Source organism: Eumetopias jubatus, unplaced genomic scaffold, assembly GCF_037043125.1.
Source record: "Eumetopias jubatus isolate StellerSeaLion01/CBP00866 unplaced genomic scaffold, mEumJub1_p1.0 scaffold_4, whole genome shotgun sequence".
In the NCBI taxonomy this organism is placed as follows: Eukaryota; Metazoa; Chordata; class Mammalia; order Carnivora; family Otariidae; genus Eumetopias; species Eumetopias jubatus.
This window is the reverse complement of record NW_028274810.1, coordinates 150,425,742-150,444,696: the sequence shown is the minus strand read 5'-3', so window position 1 is coordinate 150,444,696 and position 18,955 is coordinate 150,425,742. Positions and strand designations below refer to the sequence as shown.

General features: G+C 33.8%; 1 protein-coding gene across 1 annotated transcript in view; it reads right to left on the bottom strand.

Annotated features, from left to right (window-relative positions):
- The window catches only part of TRIQK (triple QxxK/R motif containing), a 75,759-nt gene extending 57,200 nt beyond the window's left edge, over nt 1-18,559 (bottom strand). The window contains exon 1 of the mRNA XM_028111848.2: nt 18,410-18,559. The gene's annotated coding sequence lies outside the window, so the exon portion shown is untranslated. The remainder of the gene's footprint in view (nt 1-18,409) is intronic.
- Nucleotides 18,560-18,955: the final 396 nt, after the last annotated feature.

Sequence of the window (18,955 nt, the reverse complement as noted above, 5' to 3'; positions counted from 1 at the left end):
TGCTTAGCATTATACTCTGTAGTTCCATCCATATTGTTGCAAATGGCAAGGTTTCATTCTTTTTTTATGGCTGAATAATGTTCCATTGTATATACATACCACTTCTTCTTTATCCATTCATCTATTGATGGACACTTGGCCTACTTCCATTATTTGGCTATTGTAAATAATGCTGCTATAAACATAGGGGTGCATAACTCCCTTTGAATAAGTGTTTTTGTAATCTTTTTGGTAAATATCCAGTAGTACAATTACTGAATCATAGGGTAGCTCTATTTTTAATTTTTTGAGGAACCTCCATACTGTTTTCCACAGTGGCTGCACCAGTTTGCATTCCCACCAACAGGCCAAGGGGTTCCTATTTCTCCCCAATCCTTACCAATACTTGTTTCTTGTGTTTTTGATTTTAGCTACTCTGACAGTTGTAAGGTTGTATCTCATTGTAGTTTTGATTGGCATTTCCCTGATTATAAGTGATGTTAAGCATCTTTTCATATGTCTATTGGCCATCTGTATGTCTTCTTTGGAGAAATGTCTGTCTATGTCTTACTTGTTTTTTGGGTGTTGAGTTGTGTAAGTTCTTTATATATTTTGGATACTAACCCTTTATTGGATATGTCATTGGCAAATATCTTCTCCCATTTAGTAAGTTGCCTTTTAGTTTGTGGCAATTATTATTTATGGCAATTATCACTTACGCTAATTATTAGTCATTTCAATGTGTATTACCTATTTCAAGTAATTAGATTTTCAAATTCAACAAAAACACCCAAAAACAACAAAAAGTGAAAAAGTCACTTAAGTCCATCTAGAGAAGAGCAAAAATATTTCACTTATATGTAGATTCTAAAAAAACAAATGAACCAAAAACCTGAAAAAAAAAAAAAAACAGAAACTAACTCATAGTTACAGAGAACAAACAGTTGCTTGTAGAGGAAAGGGGGTGGGTAAAAGGGGTAGGGGCACGGGCAAAATAGGTGAAGGAGATTAGGAGATACAAACTTCCAATTATAAAATAATTAAGTCATGGGGAAGAAAATACAGCATGGGGAATATAGTCCGTAGTATTGTAATAACAGTATATGGTGACAGATAGTACTTACACTTACCATAGTGAATATGGTATATTGTATAGAATTACCAAATCACTATATTGTACAAGTAAAACTCATATAACATTGTATGTCAACTATATTTCCATAATAGGAATGTTTTAAACACTTCAAAAAAATCACCTAGATTTTTCTTTCTCTCTCCTTCTCTTTGGCTAACTTTAGGAAAAGTTAACTGGAAAAGAAAATCCTAGTTTGGTACATAGATGGTTTCTAAGAAACGTTCAGTGCTAATATACCAGGCCAGAACATATAAAATTTTAGTTGGGCCCAGGCTTAAAAAAAAAAAAAAAAATGGATGACCTTGACAAAATCATGTTATTTCCCTTCTTAAATGATTCCCAAATTTCCTTCAAATTAAAAAAAACTAGTGTACATGATCATATGTATCAGGTTAAGGATAAGTATTTTCATGCCTACAAACAAATCGTAGAAACAAGCATATTGGAGAGGCCCAATAATAATACTACATATATTTTAAATATATCTTTTAAAACCAATGAAAGATATGTTCACTGAAGTAAACTTAATCTGAGTATATAAGGGGAAATAAACATCTCAAGGCAACCATCAGAATGCTTTATTGGTTATTTTGTTTCTAATAATTTCATAATCCTGTATGACTTACTAAAAAATAGCTTTATTAGTAAATAAGTGTCAAAAGTATAAAAATAACTAGTACACATCCAATTTCATAGAAATTGCATTAAATGCATTCATTATATTGAAGTCTCATGTGATTATATCATTACCGTTTTACTAATATAAGGATTTCTCAGACTGGTAGTTTTGAAACAGATTGTGTTATTAAAACTTATATTTATAAACAATGATGCAAATTGCTCATTTTTAAAACCACCAAACTATACTGCCGGAGAAATACAATAAAAAGTATTGAGTTTAAAAACTGAGAAAATAGGTTAATGGGGAGAAGCACTGGGTTATTAACTAATATAATTCTACTATGTAGAAACAATAAATATAGAGAAAAAAGTGCAAAAATACAAAAGTAAATTTATTCTTCTTAAAAGATTTAGAGAGAGAGAGAGATAAAGGGGGAGGCAAAGGGAGAGAGAGTCTTAAGCAGACTCCATGCTGAGCGCAGAGCCCGGCGTGGGGCTCAATCTCATGACAGTGAGATCATGACCTGAGCCAGAACCAGGAGTTGGATGCTTAACCAACTGTGTGACCCAGAGGCCCCCGAAAGTGTGTGTGTGTGTGTGTGTGTATATATATATACATATATATATATATATATACATATATATATATATTTCTATAACAATGGATCAATAGAGAAAAATACCCCAGATATGAACCAAAACACAAATGAGAAAACCATATTCTACTTTGTACTGGGTTCTATCTCCCATTGCCTATTCCTTAATTTCTATTCTATCAAATATATAATGCCTTTTTTTTAAGATTTATTTATTTATACTGGAGAGAGAGAGTGAGAGGGGGCAGAAGAAAAGAATCACTGGGGCAGACTCCCTGCTGAGTATGCAGCCACACCACAGAGCTCTATCTATGACCCATGAGATCACAACATGAGCCAAAACCAAGAGTTCAAGGCTTAACTGACTGAGCTAACCAGGTGCCCCTGTAATGCCTTTTATAAGGCATTTCATTTAAAAAGATGTCAAAGTATTGCTTGATAGCTGACCTAAGAGCATTCAGTTTCACAAAAAAGAAATAATTAAAGAAGAGCTATCAAGTGAAAATATGGAAGATATAGATTTAGAATAGTTAAAAAGCAATAAAAGACTTTACATTCCCAGCAATGTTATGGATTACTGAGATTAAAACATTTCAACTGCAAACTACCAAGAAATTACAGGGTTCTGTTTACATGAGTGTTCATTTTGTGAAAACTGAACATCTAACACTCTTGTGTCATGTTGTTTTATGTATTATATTTATAATTTAACTAAAAAGAAAACACTAGGAAAAAAAGGAGTAAAGTCTCCCAAATTACAAGGAGTGATAAAATAACTAAATAAACTAACAGCAATAAACAATGAAACAAAGATGCAAAAGAGAGGAGATGATCAACATAGACAAAAGCTGATCTTTTGAAAAATAAGAACATGGAAAAAACTCTTGTGATAGAACAAGAAAAAAGGTACAAAAGTATTAGAAATGTATGAGGGAACATAGCTAAACATTCATCAACTAATGCTATTAACAAGAGGATACTGTAAAAAAAACTTCTTATCAATAAATTTAAAAACTAATATAAAATATCATTTCTTAGAAAACAGATTTACTAATACCAGTTCAAGAAGGTAACGGTAGCATAAAACTGAGCAGAACAAAATTCATTTAAAGGAATCAATCAGTTTTTAAAATCTACCCTTAAAAAGTAAAAGATATACACACAAAACAAAAACAAGACTGGATAGTTTTATAGGTAAATTCTATTAACCATTCAAGAGACAGAAAATCCATATAAACAGGCTATAACAGACCCACAAAATGATAAGCTATTTTGAAAAATACAAATAGGTACAACACTTCTCAACTTATTTCATGAGGCTAACAAACCCTTACAATGACACCAAGGCACCAAGGCAAGGACATTATGAGAATGAGAAATCATAGGTCCAACTCACTTATAAAGAGAGAGATAAAAATCCTAAATATAATATTAGAAAATAAATACAATATGTATAATCATAATAACAAAATTTACCACAATAAAGCTGGGCTAATATGAAAGGATAGTTTATCACTAGATAATACACTAGTAATATTCTCCATGTTAACTGATTTAAGGTGAAAAAAAATTGGAAGTCCTCAACAGATACAGGAAAAAAAAGTTATATTCAATGTCCACTGATTCTTAAAGAGTGAGAGAAAGAAGAAACGAAGGGAGGGAGGAGAGAAAGGAGACAAAGGAAGGAAATAGCAATAGAAAAGAACCTTCTTACTCTGTTGACAGGTAGCAAACAAAGAAAAGATTATCCTTAATAGTGAAAATCATGAACAAGACAAAGTTAATCACTGTAATCAGAAATCCAGGCAATACAGTGAGACAAGGGAAGACAGGACATAGGGATTGAAAGGAAAAAAAAGTTATTATTCACAAATAATACAACTGGGGAGGGGCAGAGAAAAGCTACAGGCAAATTATTAGAATCTGTACAAGATTCTTCATAAGAGCTCAGCAAAGTTACAATTTATAAAGTCTATACACAAAAATCATAATTACTGTAGCAATAATTTTTTTTAAATATCTATAAATATGAATACCTATAAAATATATGCAACCTCTTATGGAACTTCCTTAAGAGATTAGATTATTACAATAAAGTAAGAGTAATTAATGAGCATTTTGGGGAGTGCTACAGAATGTCTAGTAAAATCTAAGATATGTATATACCAGCACCATCAATTCCACTGCTGATTATATGAATTAGAGAAACAATCCTCTATGTGAACAAAATACCTAAAAAGGCTACTTAATAACAGCAAAAATTAAAAAAAGTGAAAAAAAAATCCAAAGTCCTATATGTACACCACAATTCATTCATCAATGAAATACAGTGCAGTTAAAATGTGTGGGCAATGAAGGGCACTTAGGTGGCTCAGTCGGTTGAGCACCCCACTCTTGGTTTTGGCTCAGGTTGTGGGATCTACCCCACCTGGGGTTCTGCATTCAGCACAGGGTCTGCTCGGGATTCTTTCTCCCTACCTCTCCCTCCCTTTCTGCTCCTCTCCCCCAACCCCCCATTCACTCTCTCTTTCTCTCTAAAATAAATGAATAAATAAAATCTTTAAAAAAAATCTGTGGGCAATGATACACCTGTTAATACATTTACATAACATTTTAAAACATTCAAGGGACGCCTGGGTGACTCAGTTAAGCATCTGCTTCAGCTCAGGTCATTAATTTCAGGGTCCTGGGATTGAGCCCCAGGTAGGACTCACTACTCAGTGGAGAGTCTACTTCTCCCTCTCCCACTGCCTGACCCCCCACTCGTGTTCTCTCTCTCTCAAATAAATAAATAAACATTCAAATCAATAGCTGATACTATTTAGGGAAAATATATAGTATATATAATATATATATTCATGCTTCTTAATAATAAACATCAAAATATCAAATTCTTTGGTTATCTGGTACAAACAAGGAAGACAGATACAACTGAGATTGCTTGCACAGAGGTATTTAATTGGATCTGTAAATAGCATACAATTGGATCTTGCTTTTTTACCCAATCTGAGAATATTTGGTTTAAAGCAACTGACTCTTGGGTTTGGCTCAGGTCATGATCTCAGAGTCTTGAGACTGAGCCCCGCATCAAGCTCTGCACTCAGCATGGAGTCTGCTTGAGTTTCTCTCTCCCTCTGCCCTTCCTCCCCCACAAATAAATAAATAAATCTTTTTATAAGTAAATAAATAAATAAATGGGAGCATGAAGATCACTTTATTTAATGGAATTATGTTTGTGTTTATATCCACTATCATGTAATTTATTTTCTATTTGTTCCATCTATTCTTTTCCTTGTTCTTCTTTACCTGCTGCTTTGTGATTAATTGAACATATTTTAGTATTCTATTCTACCTTCCCCTTTAATCTGTGGTTATTCCTCTTTGTTTTGCATTTTTAGTGGTCACTTTAGAATTTATAATGTCCATATATTGCTTATCATAGTCTATCTTCAAATAATCTGCTACTACATTACATATTATGTAAGGCTTTACAACAGTAAACTTCCATTCCCCTTCCCCAATCTTTTGGGCCATTATTTTTTTTTTTCAGGCAAGAGCACAACTTTATTTTCACCTATAATAAACCACAATTGACAACAGCAAAGGTGGCTGTGCAGTTCAACTTTTTGTTTTAATAAAATCAGAATATGCACAGCACATGCAATGTTAGCATCTAACCTAACACAATAAGCAATTACTAAAGCTACAGTGACTTGAAGTTCAATCTTTACATTCACAAGTTTAAATCCATTCTTACGTGATTTTTGAAACCTTATTTACTAACTGAAAATATTGCTTGCTGATAAAACTTGCTCAAACGCTACTGCTGAATGTACAAGTCACTGAATATGCCAATGCAACAAAGATAACCACATGTTTGAGGATTGCAACGTGCCAGACATTCACTGAAAAAAAAAAAATACACACAACTAAACAAAACTCACACAACAAACATCTGAGAATCTGGACACTTCTTATCAGTGTTTTTGAAGTGTGTCATTAATATCTTAAGACAAGTGTATCTAAACCTTGGCATGATTTCATTTCAAGTCGCCAATTTTGTTTTTACTAACATCAGAAAGTTACAGCTACACTGCCAATGCTGGGTCTGCTTAATTTGACTTAAGAGTTTAATATGACTTAACATTAAAAGCTCACACTACCCCGAAACATAAATTTCATGCATACAGTTACATGTTACAGCTACATGTATAATAAATAAGTCATAGCCAATATATTTGCTTTAAACAATCAAGTATATTTTTAAAATTTTTAGAAGTGAGAAAAATGTTTTTCATATTTACCAACATAGTTACTATTTCCACTTCTCTTAATTCATTGTATAGATTGATGTTTCATTTTCCTTTCTCCTGAAGAACTTCCTTTAACATTTCTTGCAGTGCAAGCTTTTGGCAACAAATTCTCTCAGCTATTTTCTTAGATACAAAGTGTTTGTCTTTCATGTTCCAAGAATATTTTTGCTGGGTATAGAAATCTATTTTCTTTCTTTCAGTACTGAAAGATGTCACTCCTTTGTCTTCTGGTTGGCATAGTACTGAAGAACACTCTTCAAATGTATTTTTGTCCTTACTTCATATACATCCCCTGCTGTGACTATTTTAGATTTATTTTATCCCTGTTTTCAACAATTTAGTCTGATGTGCTTAGGTGTCTGTTTGTTTTATCCTAGTCGGGGTTCTTTGGACATTCAACTGGCCTTCTGAGAGAACCTGGGTTCTACCCTACCCTGATCTTGCTAACAATGACAACAAAATAAGTGACAATAAGAAAATATTTTTCCAATATTTGTAATATAATTCTAATCTGAATTATGCTGTAATTGTGTGAAATTTAGACAACTGGCTTTTGTCTACACCAGTAAAGAATACTGACCTGGTTGAATACTCACATTTGAAAAGCAACATATCCATAAGATCAATGCTTTTCAGTACAACTCTAAGACTCAATTAACAAAGGTATCCAAAGAAATGATATCCATTGTTTCTCATGTTAATTATGATTGAATTATTTCCCTATCAATGAAAAACAATCCAAATTTTGAAGAGACTCTAAGAACCAAGGATTACATAAAAATTAAACTTTACAAACATTCAATGAGTTCCAACTGTGGCCTAGGTACTATCAAAGGCACATTTACATATGACAAACAATCTTTAAAGAAGTTATCCAGATGCAATTGCTATAAATCATCCTATGTTAGACCCAACTTATGTACCTCCCCAGATTCACTGCTTACTATATATAGCCTCAGTCCTTGCCCAATGGTCAACACCTGCCATTACCTTCAAAACTCATCATCTACTACCACTGTCTTGACTTCCTCTGGGTGTAAAGGCAAAAGCACAGCTTCCACTACCACCTCCACAGTCAAAGGAATACCTATTCCAACACCCAAAGAAAGCCTGGCTCCTCCCACCACTTCCAAGATTCTAATGAAGCCCCAGAGCACACAGTGTGAGATTTGACTTCCCTAACAACAATCTGAAAAGTACAAGGACATTTAACATACCATGAGATGAGCTTTGACCAATGAGAAACAAAAGAGAAGATGACCAATGAGAAACAAAGGAGAGGAAGATGCAGGCAGATAAATTTCTTTCTCTTCCTCAGTTCAGCTACGTTGTCCTTTGAACAACATAGGGGTTAGGGGTGCCAACCCACACAATCAAAAATCCATGTATAACTTTTAATTCCTCCAAAACTTAACACTAATAGTTCACTGTTGAATGGAAGTCTTGCCAATAATATAAACAGTATAAACAGTCAATTAATCCATATTTTGTATGTTATATGTATTATATACAGTATTCTTACAATAAAGTAAGCTAGAAAAAATACTTTAGTCCCACAAACAATGAATCATGGATCACTACATCAAAAACTAATGATGTACCATATGGTGACTAACATAACATAATTTAAAAAAAAGAAAAAAATACTGTATTTATTGAAAAAAAAATCCACATATTTTAAATGCACAGTTCAAACCCATGTTGTTCAAGGGTCAACTGTAATTGGTTCTGTACAGCATGTCTGGAGATTCCCCACTTGACTAAACAAGTCTATGTTTTCTAATGCAGCTGTGGCCAGCTCAGTAACCACCTTGTATTTGTCTTTCTTTACACTGTTTTTCTTTTGTCATGTCCCCCTAGTATTGCACCCAAGCTTAACCTGTACCTCAAAATCTGTTGTCTGATTACCTTATAAGATAATTCATTCCTATATTTCTGTCACATCAATTCCTAAATATATTACAGCTTTTTGCAATTAACTGGGATACTGTGTGGTTTCTCAAAAACAGTTTTGCATGCCCAATAGAGACCCAGAGTAATTTTGCCTGGAATATTCACAAGTTGCTTTTCAAAAATAGAAATCTCAGTGTGTGGATTCCCTATGTCTATCCTGTTCTAAACCCAGATAAGAAAAAACTATGATAATAATGGCAGAGATGTAGGAAGTGGTATGTCAAATGTAAATACAAAAATGTTAAGTGGGTAAAGCAAGAAAGACCTCGTATTAGCTACAAAAATAATGAGGTGATCTTGGAGCACATAGTAAATCAAAGTTTGAGTGTGGGTGGAATCTGTGAATATGATGAAATATAACTTCTATGATTATGTTAAATTAAATGGCAAAAGAAGTTTCACAGATTTAATTAATGTCTGTATCGGTTGACTTTAAAATAGGGATATTATCGAGCTGGGAGTCATCTAATAATAAGAGCACTTTAAATCTTGGTTTAGAGGTCAGAGAAATTAGAAAGACTCAAACTAAAAGGGATTTGATGCCTGAGAAACTCTCCACTGCTGGATAGGGCAATGTGACAAGACATATGAGTGGCCTGAAGGAGGTCAGTTAGCTAAGAGGAAAGGAGGACTTCAGTCCTACAACCACAAGAAACTAAATTCAGCCAACAAAGTATATGAGTTTAGAAGTAGATTCTTCCACAGAGCCTTGAACATTCTGGTATGATTTCAGGTTTGTAAGACCCTGAGCAGAGAATCTAGCCAGGCCACATGGATTTCTGACCTACAAAACTGGGAACTAATAAATGGTTGTTGCTTTAAGTCACCAACTTTATGGTAATTTGTTATGCAGCAATAGAAAATTAATTAATATATACCTGGAAAAGGGTCATCTGATATCTAATCATTGAATCAGTTAAACATAGCTATGCAGGTTATTACTAGTAATTATTTTTAAAGGCAAAAGAATGTTAAATCCTTTCCTAAACTGTATTCTTATTAAAAAGTTAAAATGTCACTATATTAACATATGTTTTAGTGGCTTCTATTTTAGAATCAATTTTTATTCTACCATAAAATGGCATTAGTACTCTGCAGGTTTTCTCTCTTTCCCACTGGCCAATTTTCAACAGTGTTGATAAAATCCTCCTTCAGATAAGTTAACATTTTACCTCTGAAGCAGGTCCTCTAGAAGATATTTCCAAAAGGGAATGATTATTGTCAGCAATTTGCTATTTGCCCCCATGAACAAATAGAATGATGATCACTGATGTTCATAATGAAAGGCCACAAGCACAGGAAATACATAAATGTTTTTTGAATTAAAAAAGTCAATTATTTTAATATAGTTTACAAATATATTTTATTTCATTTTCTTTTATACACTGTTGCTTCTATATTTATATGAGTAAACATAGCATCTCCCTCAGCCATGTCATATAATAAAAGAGTTCATTTAATTTCTGCCCCAGATCTTTGTATCTGAACTTATATGTCATTCAGATATGTAAGCTACTGATTAAAAAAACATCTTTTCATCTTTATTATTTTCAAATAATTTGAAAAACATACTTTGGATCTCCTGGCTAAAGGAGTAGAAAATGAATATAGACAACCCCAGTCACATGGTCCTCAAATCCTCACTCATATAGGTATCCATTGGGAACATGCAGCAATAACATGAAAACCAGGAATAGTGACGTGCATGATTTTTACTTGCACAGTTTCATACCTTCTGTAGAACCACTTGTTTTGTTACATGGTGAGAAGACAGAGCAACAGAATGCTAACACCTTTCACTGTTTCATGTCAATTTGTTTCTTAATTTTGAGAATTGCATTTAAATTTTTACTAAACCTACCTTAGGCAAACACTCCTGCAAGGAAAGAATGGCATTTATGCAATGAACTGTCATACTAGCATGAAAAGCATTCCTTATAAAAAGATAGAGAGAAGTGATAACCAACAAAGAATTCCCATATCCTTCACTTAACACTTTTAACTGTATCATTATAAAGACTAAGGAAATAATAAAAGATGTGTAATAAACTGAACTGATAAAATCAATTAAAACGTATTCATGTTCTATGTAATTAAAGAGAGAGAGTGATAATTTTGTGAATTAAAGATTGAAGTTTAAAGGGTATACTCAGAAAATAGTCAGATACTCTCTGGAAATAAATTGTTTGCACTAGTAATGGTTTATTTCAAAGATTTAGCAATATGCTAGTCTTCATGACATTAGAATAAATAGTTTAACTGTAAGTGCTGAAAGACAAGCAATAAAAACTTTTTTTTAAGATTTTATTTATTTATTTATTTGAGAGAGAGAGAGAGCATGACCATGGGTGGGAGGTGGAGGAGTAGAGGGAGAGGGACAAGAAGACTCCGTGCTGAGCGCAGAGCCTGGCACAGGGCTCTATCCCACCACCCTGAGATCATGACCTGAGCCCAAATCAAGAGTTCAACACTTAACCAACTGAGCCACCCAGGTGCCCCAACAATAAAAACTTTTAAATAAAAGTTTTGGTTTCAATTATTAAAAAGAAAAAATATATAAGTCTGACAATCATAATTTGCATAAAATTTCATATTCAAGAAGATAAACAGTGGGGCTTGCTTTAATTTGACAAGCAATCTATGTAAATTATCTCTACATAAATCAGTAACCAGATTTATTCACAATAAATCAATATATTTACTACAAAAACACCCTTCTTTATGAAAAAATGTGTATGTGTGGGTGCATATACAGAACAAATATGTACAAAGGCTTTATGTGTGTACAAGCATAGATATTCATTCTGGTGTTGTCATGTGCCCAAATAGACAGGTCTGTGTATTAAGTTTAGGCATAAAATAAAATTAATTTTCAATTAAATTGTTAAAAAGAACTTACTAAACTATGTCCACAGAAATGTCCAGCAGCTTCTATTAAAAATAGAAGCAAAGAAAATTAAAAGGAAAAATATATATCTGATGTTAAATAACATAACTATTAAAACAAAACAAAACAAAACAAAACAAAACCTTAATTTCCCAGTGAAGAAGATGGTCTGCGCAGAAAGAAAATGACTAAAATAACAAAATAGAAAATTAGAAAATGGTTTGTTTAATAAAATAGGCTAACTCTTAATAAAAATCTACTACACTTTTTAGAATACTCTGATATGAAAATGATGAGTAAATTATTTTTCAAGTGTGATCTATCTAGGAAATAGATCAGTGAAACAAAAAGAGTAATATCATCACAGCATGCAAACAGAAAATTCACATATAGAAGGAAAAAAATCACAGTTTACATTGCATTCATGTTTAAAATCAAACATCACTTTTTCACATTCTGAAGATTCCCCCCCCCCAAATATGGAAAGAAAAACAAGCTAGGGCTTTAATATAATATTTTTTTCCAACCTGGAACAGCTGCAAAAAACAAATCTTGCTGGAGATAAGCTTGGTTATAAATATCAACATTCCCTTTAAATAAAGGAGTCCAGTTTTCATACCATCTGCCTCTTTCTAAAAGGGAAAAAAATATGAAAATCATAAACTAGGACATCCTCTTTCAAATAAGGCATTTAAAAATGAATGTAGTAAAAAGGCTATGAACTCCTCTGAGCCCCTGCTTTTTAACTTGCCCTGTTTAGCTCAGATCAGAAAACAGGATTTCATGAAAGTAAGCAACTCTTAGTCTATGAATAAAATGCCTTAAGCAATTAATAAAGAAAAAAATGTTCTCAAACTTTTTCACATTTATTGGCCATAATCATAATTTCTGATGGGACCATATTTCTCCTTAATGCATCACACTCCTTACTCTTCATTTTTTAACTACATTTGTCACTTTTGTTACCTCTACTTTTTCCAAAACCTTTTTACAGCCTGTGCCAAAGACTTCCATGTTATCTCTTCTATGCAAAAATCTAGTTACTAACAGAACTGGACTTTTCTTTTAATACAGATTCTATCCTCTGCAAAAATCTTTCCAATGTCTCTCTCAACACAGTGATCTTCTTATACTCAAGTTTGGATTTTATCTTAAAACCTTCTTTCTTCTTTTGCCCTTAATTATTTTTCATTCTTTGTTAATGACCTTGTGATTGAACATTTTAATTTTTCACTGTACCACATCATTACTACTTCAATAATGAAGTCCATAAACCGTATCCATTATTTAACTCCTTAAAGCATTCATAAGAGAGAATTAATGAAAGATGGCCTACCAAATAGAACAGTGCAGAGTGGTCTACTGGAGATGCATACATAAAGGAAGATCCTGTATAGCAAAACTAAGATCGCTTAAGAGAAAGTAGAAGAAACCCAAGACAGAGAAAGAGCGTCCTCTATTTTAACAATATATGTAAATGTTTAGCCAATTCCTGGAATTACAGTGGTAGGATTCTGAAAAGCTACTGTAACAAAGGCACCTAGGAAGCCCTGACATAATTCATTCTCATATTTATTCTCTCCCTTCCTCTTTTTCTCATACACACATAAAGACACACCGATATAGCTGAACAAAAAGAGCAAAATTGAATCTTCAATCCATGAGCATTTCCTGTTATTTTACGGTGCTAAGACTACACTTAAATGTGTCCTTCATAGGAAAAATATGTCTGGAGACTTTTTTTAAGTCACTTTCATTCCATTTTAGCCATAGATCACCCAGGTCTGTAATTATACAAAACAAAGTTCTTTTACAAATGACAAATGACATTTAATTGCTTTCTTGGAATGCTGTATCTTCAGTGTATAAGGAGAGAGAAGAGGGAGAGATGTCTTCAAAATAATGGTCAATAATATTTAATCTCCAATTAATTATTTAAAATATATGACCATTTCATAACAATCAATATTTCATCCTTTTCATGATTTGATGTAGGCACTACAAAATGATGGGAACAATTAGATTATCAGTGTTGCAACAGAAAAGTTGTTTTACCTTAGATCTATCAACTATTTAAATATATTTAAAAAGGCTTTTTCATATTAAATTTACTCTACTGTTTATTTTCTGAATTCCATCCACTAGAACATAGTACCACAAGAGTAGGGATCTTTGTTTTTATATACTAAGAGTCTGAAACAATTAGAAAACTGTGGCACACAGTAGACACTCAGTACATGTTTTTGAGTAAATATTTTTCAGAACATTAAGTTAAATCATCCATATTTTATGGTTAGTTATCATAAACAATTAAAAATGCTTTGAGTTTTAAAATATTACTATAAGTTCTCTACCTCTTATAGAATATGAGCCTGATAAAGGATGGGTTAACTCTTCTCTATTTTAATTCATTTCCTTTCTGGTTCTATCACTTTTTAGTTGTTTACCAAGCTAAGCTCACTTACCATTTTTAAAATGGGCACAGTAAGAATGCCTATCCCATACTGCTGTTGTGAGCACTAAATTAAATAGCTAAATATATAAAGTACTTAACATGGTGCTTCTCACATAGTAAGTGTTCATTAAATGTTATTAGTATCATTACGTCATGCTGGTTTAATCAGTTACTCACTGTTGAGGTGCCACACAGTCCAAATGGTTTTTATAAACAACAACAACAAAAAGACCCTGAACTTGATGAACTCACATTCATTTAAAAAGTAAATGAGCTCCTTTATAGTTAAGGTTCTTAAGAGTATAAGAATTGCCTCAGAATATACTATGCCTGTATTAACTTAATTACATATAAATTGTATACTTTTCTGCTACTATTTGGTCTCCTAACTATCTTCTAGTATCAGCTAAGTGGCTTCAACAAAAGTATCTTTGGATTAACTTTTAAGATGCCAAATTGCACATGCTCTTTTATTGTCAGTAAGCATTGGAAATTCCAAAGACAGCACCACTTTCATGCTTACAGTATATGCACATAATCAGTACTCACAAATACTTTGTAAAATGGTAGGCTTCTAAAAAACAAACAAACAGACTTAAACACTAGTCCCCAGTTTTAAAACTAATAACTGTTATCTCTAATTTTTGTCAAGAGTTCCAAATTACCCTCCAACCTAAGAAAGGAATCTTTTCAGGTCAACATTCCCATCAATTCTTTGTTATTCCCTCCTCAGGAGTTGTACTAAGTTGTACTAAGTTTACATATATGAAATTTATATATCTATATCCATATGTATCTATATTCCCACCACATGCATTGGAGCAGGTCAGTATGGTTCTCTTAGGGAAACAGTCTGATATTATATAAAACTGATTCTATCAACAAGGTCTCAAAATTTTAATTTGCAATAATAAATATAGCATCCCAAATATTTTTTTAAAAGATTCATTTACCTATCCATTGGACCACAGAGAGAGAGAGAGAGCACAAGCAGGGGGAGAGGCACAGGGAGAGAGAGAAGCAGGCTCTCCGGGACCCCGGGATCACGACCCAAGCCAAAGGCAGATACTCAACCGACTGAGGCACCCAGGCACCCCAGCATCCCAAATATTTTAACCACGGGTCTAATACACAATGGCAAACAAGAAACATGACTTTAGAATATCCTTTAAATTATAGAACATTCCAAGCAATGTCTTCTAAAATCTTTAAGAAAAATATCACAAGTATACCAATCATTTCTCTATCTTCTTTTCAAAAATTAAACTTCACTGTCACATTATACTACTCTCTTTTAAAGTATATCATAAAAGAATGACTTTATAAAAGCACTGGGTAACTACCTTAGAAATCTGTATTCCCTCTGTTATGAAATAATTGGGTCCTTATTAGCACATTAACCAAAATTTGGGGGCTGGAATTAGATTATATCTCATGAGTCCCTCTAATTTTAGCAGCATACACAAAAGTCTTTTCAAATGTATATTTTTTAATTATTACTGAACTCTAAACAATTTAAAGAAAAAGCAACTGAGCTTCCCAAAGCAATTCCTGCAGTAAAATGTATAATCTGATTTTTCACAAGTGCATAATACTTCCCAGCAACCTCTCTACCCCAAGTTGGTTGTATGTCCCATTGGACTCAGTAGCCATTACAATTTTCAGGACTCTCCTGAAGTCTTCCACCCACCTTCATTTTATTCTAGGCACGTGAGCTGGTTTCCCAAGTCACAAAGAAAATACAGATCACTAGGTAAGAATCGCTCACTTGCAAGCTTATTCTAACTCATTCTCTCACACACCAACATCCACATTTATACACACACCAAACACATAAATCCACACACACATGCTAAGGTATGGACACTGTTCATGCCATTACCTCTACTATAATCTCAGTGGATGAAGTGTCCTGTCTTCCACCAAGGCTCCCTCTGTGCCCCGGAGTCCACCCCCATGTATATACTTTCCCTGCCTTTTTACCTTTGTTCCGCTCCTTTATCATTTTCTCTGTCATTGCCTTCATCTGCAGTCTCACCAGCGTTACTGCATTAGTATCCTAATTGGTCTTACTGTTTCTGGTCTTGCTCCCCTAAAACCATACTGCTTCTAGAATAATCTTTCATAAATTAAGTTTAATCAAGAAATTCCCCTGAAGTATATTATATCATTCAGTGTTTCCCTATGTCCTTTAGGATGGAGTTCTAATCCCATAGTTTGGTATAATCTAACCCCTGTTCTCCCCCCATCTCTTTAACCTATCTTTATCCAACACCAACACTGTGCTCTAACTACTCTGAATTACATACAGTTCCCTGAAATTATCACACTACGTAACAGCTTACTGCCTTTGCCCATGCTCTTCCTTTCTCTGAAATACTTTCAAATACTTCTTTACCTAGATATCTTATACTCCTTTAAAACAGTAGAAAGGTATAGCATTCATTAATTCTACTCACATATCTTCCAATTTTCCTCTCCCTCTGGGTAGAGACGATATTGCACTTCACAGTCCCCCTTTTGAAATTTGTTTTGATCAATAAAACTCTAAATACCAGTACATAATTAGCCACTCTCTTCCCATTGCTGCATCTGGATCATGGAAGTACATGAGCTTTCCTACCAACACATTTTGGACATGTAGTCTCTGTGAGAAATAAACATTTGTTGTGCTAAGACACTGTGAATTGGGCTTGTTTGTTCCTACAGCATAACCTAGGCTATTCCAGCTGATAAAAAAAAAAAAAGAGGTTACCTTTCTCAGGAAGCCTTCTATGAGCCCAACACAGTCTGATTCAAATGCTGTTTCTCCACGTGATGATAGCTTTGTATTCATACTCTCATCACAACACAACACTGTAGTAAGATGGCTGCTGTAACCATCCATCTCCCTTCAAACAGTACTTCTGAGGGCAGGAACTGTGTATTTCATCCCTGTATTGCAGAGGCAGCTTTTAGGCAAACAGGCTTGAGCAATGGAATATCGAAAGGCCCATCAGGAGACCCACCTCAAAATACCCATTAGGCCCTAACTGACCAACGGCTACTTACAATTAGGCACAGATACCAAAACAGAGAATTCCATAGGAGGGCATACCTCCTCACCTTCCCTCTTTAAAAACAGCCTCCACTCACACCTCGTTGCAGAAAGCCTCTCCTCTGCTGTTCTGCCCACCTCTCCCTTGCAATATATTCAATAAACTTCTGTCTCCTTTGTTCTGCCTCAGGTGAATTCTTTCACCTCCTATGCCACGGCTTCTACCCAATCATCACCCCCCACCGATGAAGAGACACTCCATTTGGACACCACATGTAGGGTCACCAATTAGCATAGTGCCTCACTCATGGTAAGTGAGACACTTACCATGTTTGCTAAATTAACTGGTCATTCATTCATTCACTCATCAAGGACCAAGAACTACTCTAGTTGCTAGAGACAGAGTAAAATCAGAGCAAACAAAAACACCTGCACTCATAGGAACTGATATTCTTGTGAAGGATAATGACAATAAGCAAGACAAATAAGTATAAAATATATAGTTTATTATATAGTGATAAATGCTAAGTAGAAAATATAGAGCAGGGATATTTGGATGGTAACCAGGTTAGATCTCATTTAAACGGTGATCTTTTAATAAAGACCAAAAGGAAAGTAAATAAATGGGCTATGCAGATATCTAGGGAATATCTAGGGAAGAGCAATTCAGTAGAGAGAATAGTATAAAAACCCTGAGATGGGAACATGCCCGGCATGTTCAGAGAACAACAAAGAAGCCAGTATGGCTGAGCAAGTGAGTGATTAGAGATGAGATTAGAGCAGTAACAAGGAACCATCTCTTGCAGGGACATATAGGCCAGTTTAAGAGCTTTAGCTTTTATCTTGAGTGAAACAGAGAGCCATTGAAAAGTTCTGAGCAGAGGAAGAGGTAGAAGAGGACAGGGCCCATATTTTTGATGGTATAACATTTCCTCTTCCCACAAAACAGGTGAACGCAGATATACCAATTAATCAAGAAAAATTAAAAATGACATTGAATGACATTTTATGAAGGTCTTAATCTGTTCATTACCTACTATATAGAGACATTGATTATAATCCAAATATAACTACCAAAATATAGCAATGTACCAAAGTATCATAGTGTATCAAACATAAGAGAGATCAAGTATTTAAAGTAGAAACAAATCTTAATAGACAATAATATTAAATGATTTAAAAAATAAATCAGATATAGATTTATAGCTCTATGGATCTTGCTTTATTTACTTGGATTTGCTCAAATACGACAAAAAAAAAAAAATAAGTAAAATCATTCCCCCATTGTAATACAGTCTTCCATAAGAAAGAACTACATTCCAAACTCAAGTTCATTGCCAGAAGCAAACAAACCAAAACAAGAAAAACAAGTGAAAGAAAACAAACCACAAGTCAAAACACCTTTTGCCAAATGTTAAATCAAATAAACACACCTTGTGCTGTGTCCTTGATGCTGCCAAGTCTGAACTCTGGAGAGCTGCCAAGGGTAAGATGTTTCCAAAGGCAAGATCTTTACTGAGGAAGCTGCGCTTGCATTCCTGGCAAATTCAATTCCAGATACCAATAACAATGCTCTTGGTTGCTTTTTCTTACTGGAATTCAAAGTAGAGTATATGGAAACATTATAAATGGATGACCTCCAGTGCCCTAATACCCACAAAATAAAATCACTGCGGTAGCTTTTTCCAAGAGGTGTTTCTTGGTTTGCTAAGTCTGTTATACATTCAACTGAATTAAGTTTCTCTGGTCAAATATACTCAGAAAATGTTGCATATCATGCCCATGCCCCTTCTTCACAAGGCACACCTTCAAAAACAAGGCTCTGAGAAATCCTGTAATAGAAAAGCCTATTTAAATTTACTTGACCCAATGTGTCTGACATTTATTTAATTAAAGACCCCCTTTCCACTGTAATAATAGTAACATTATTTCTGCAGATCACACTTTACAAATGGTTTATTGTATAGTGATTATCTGAA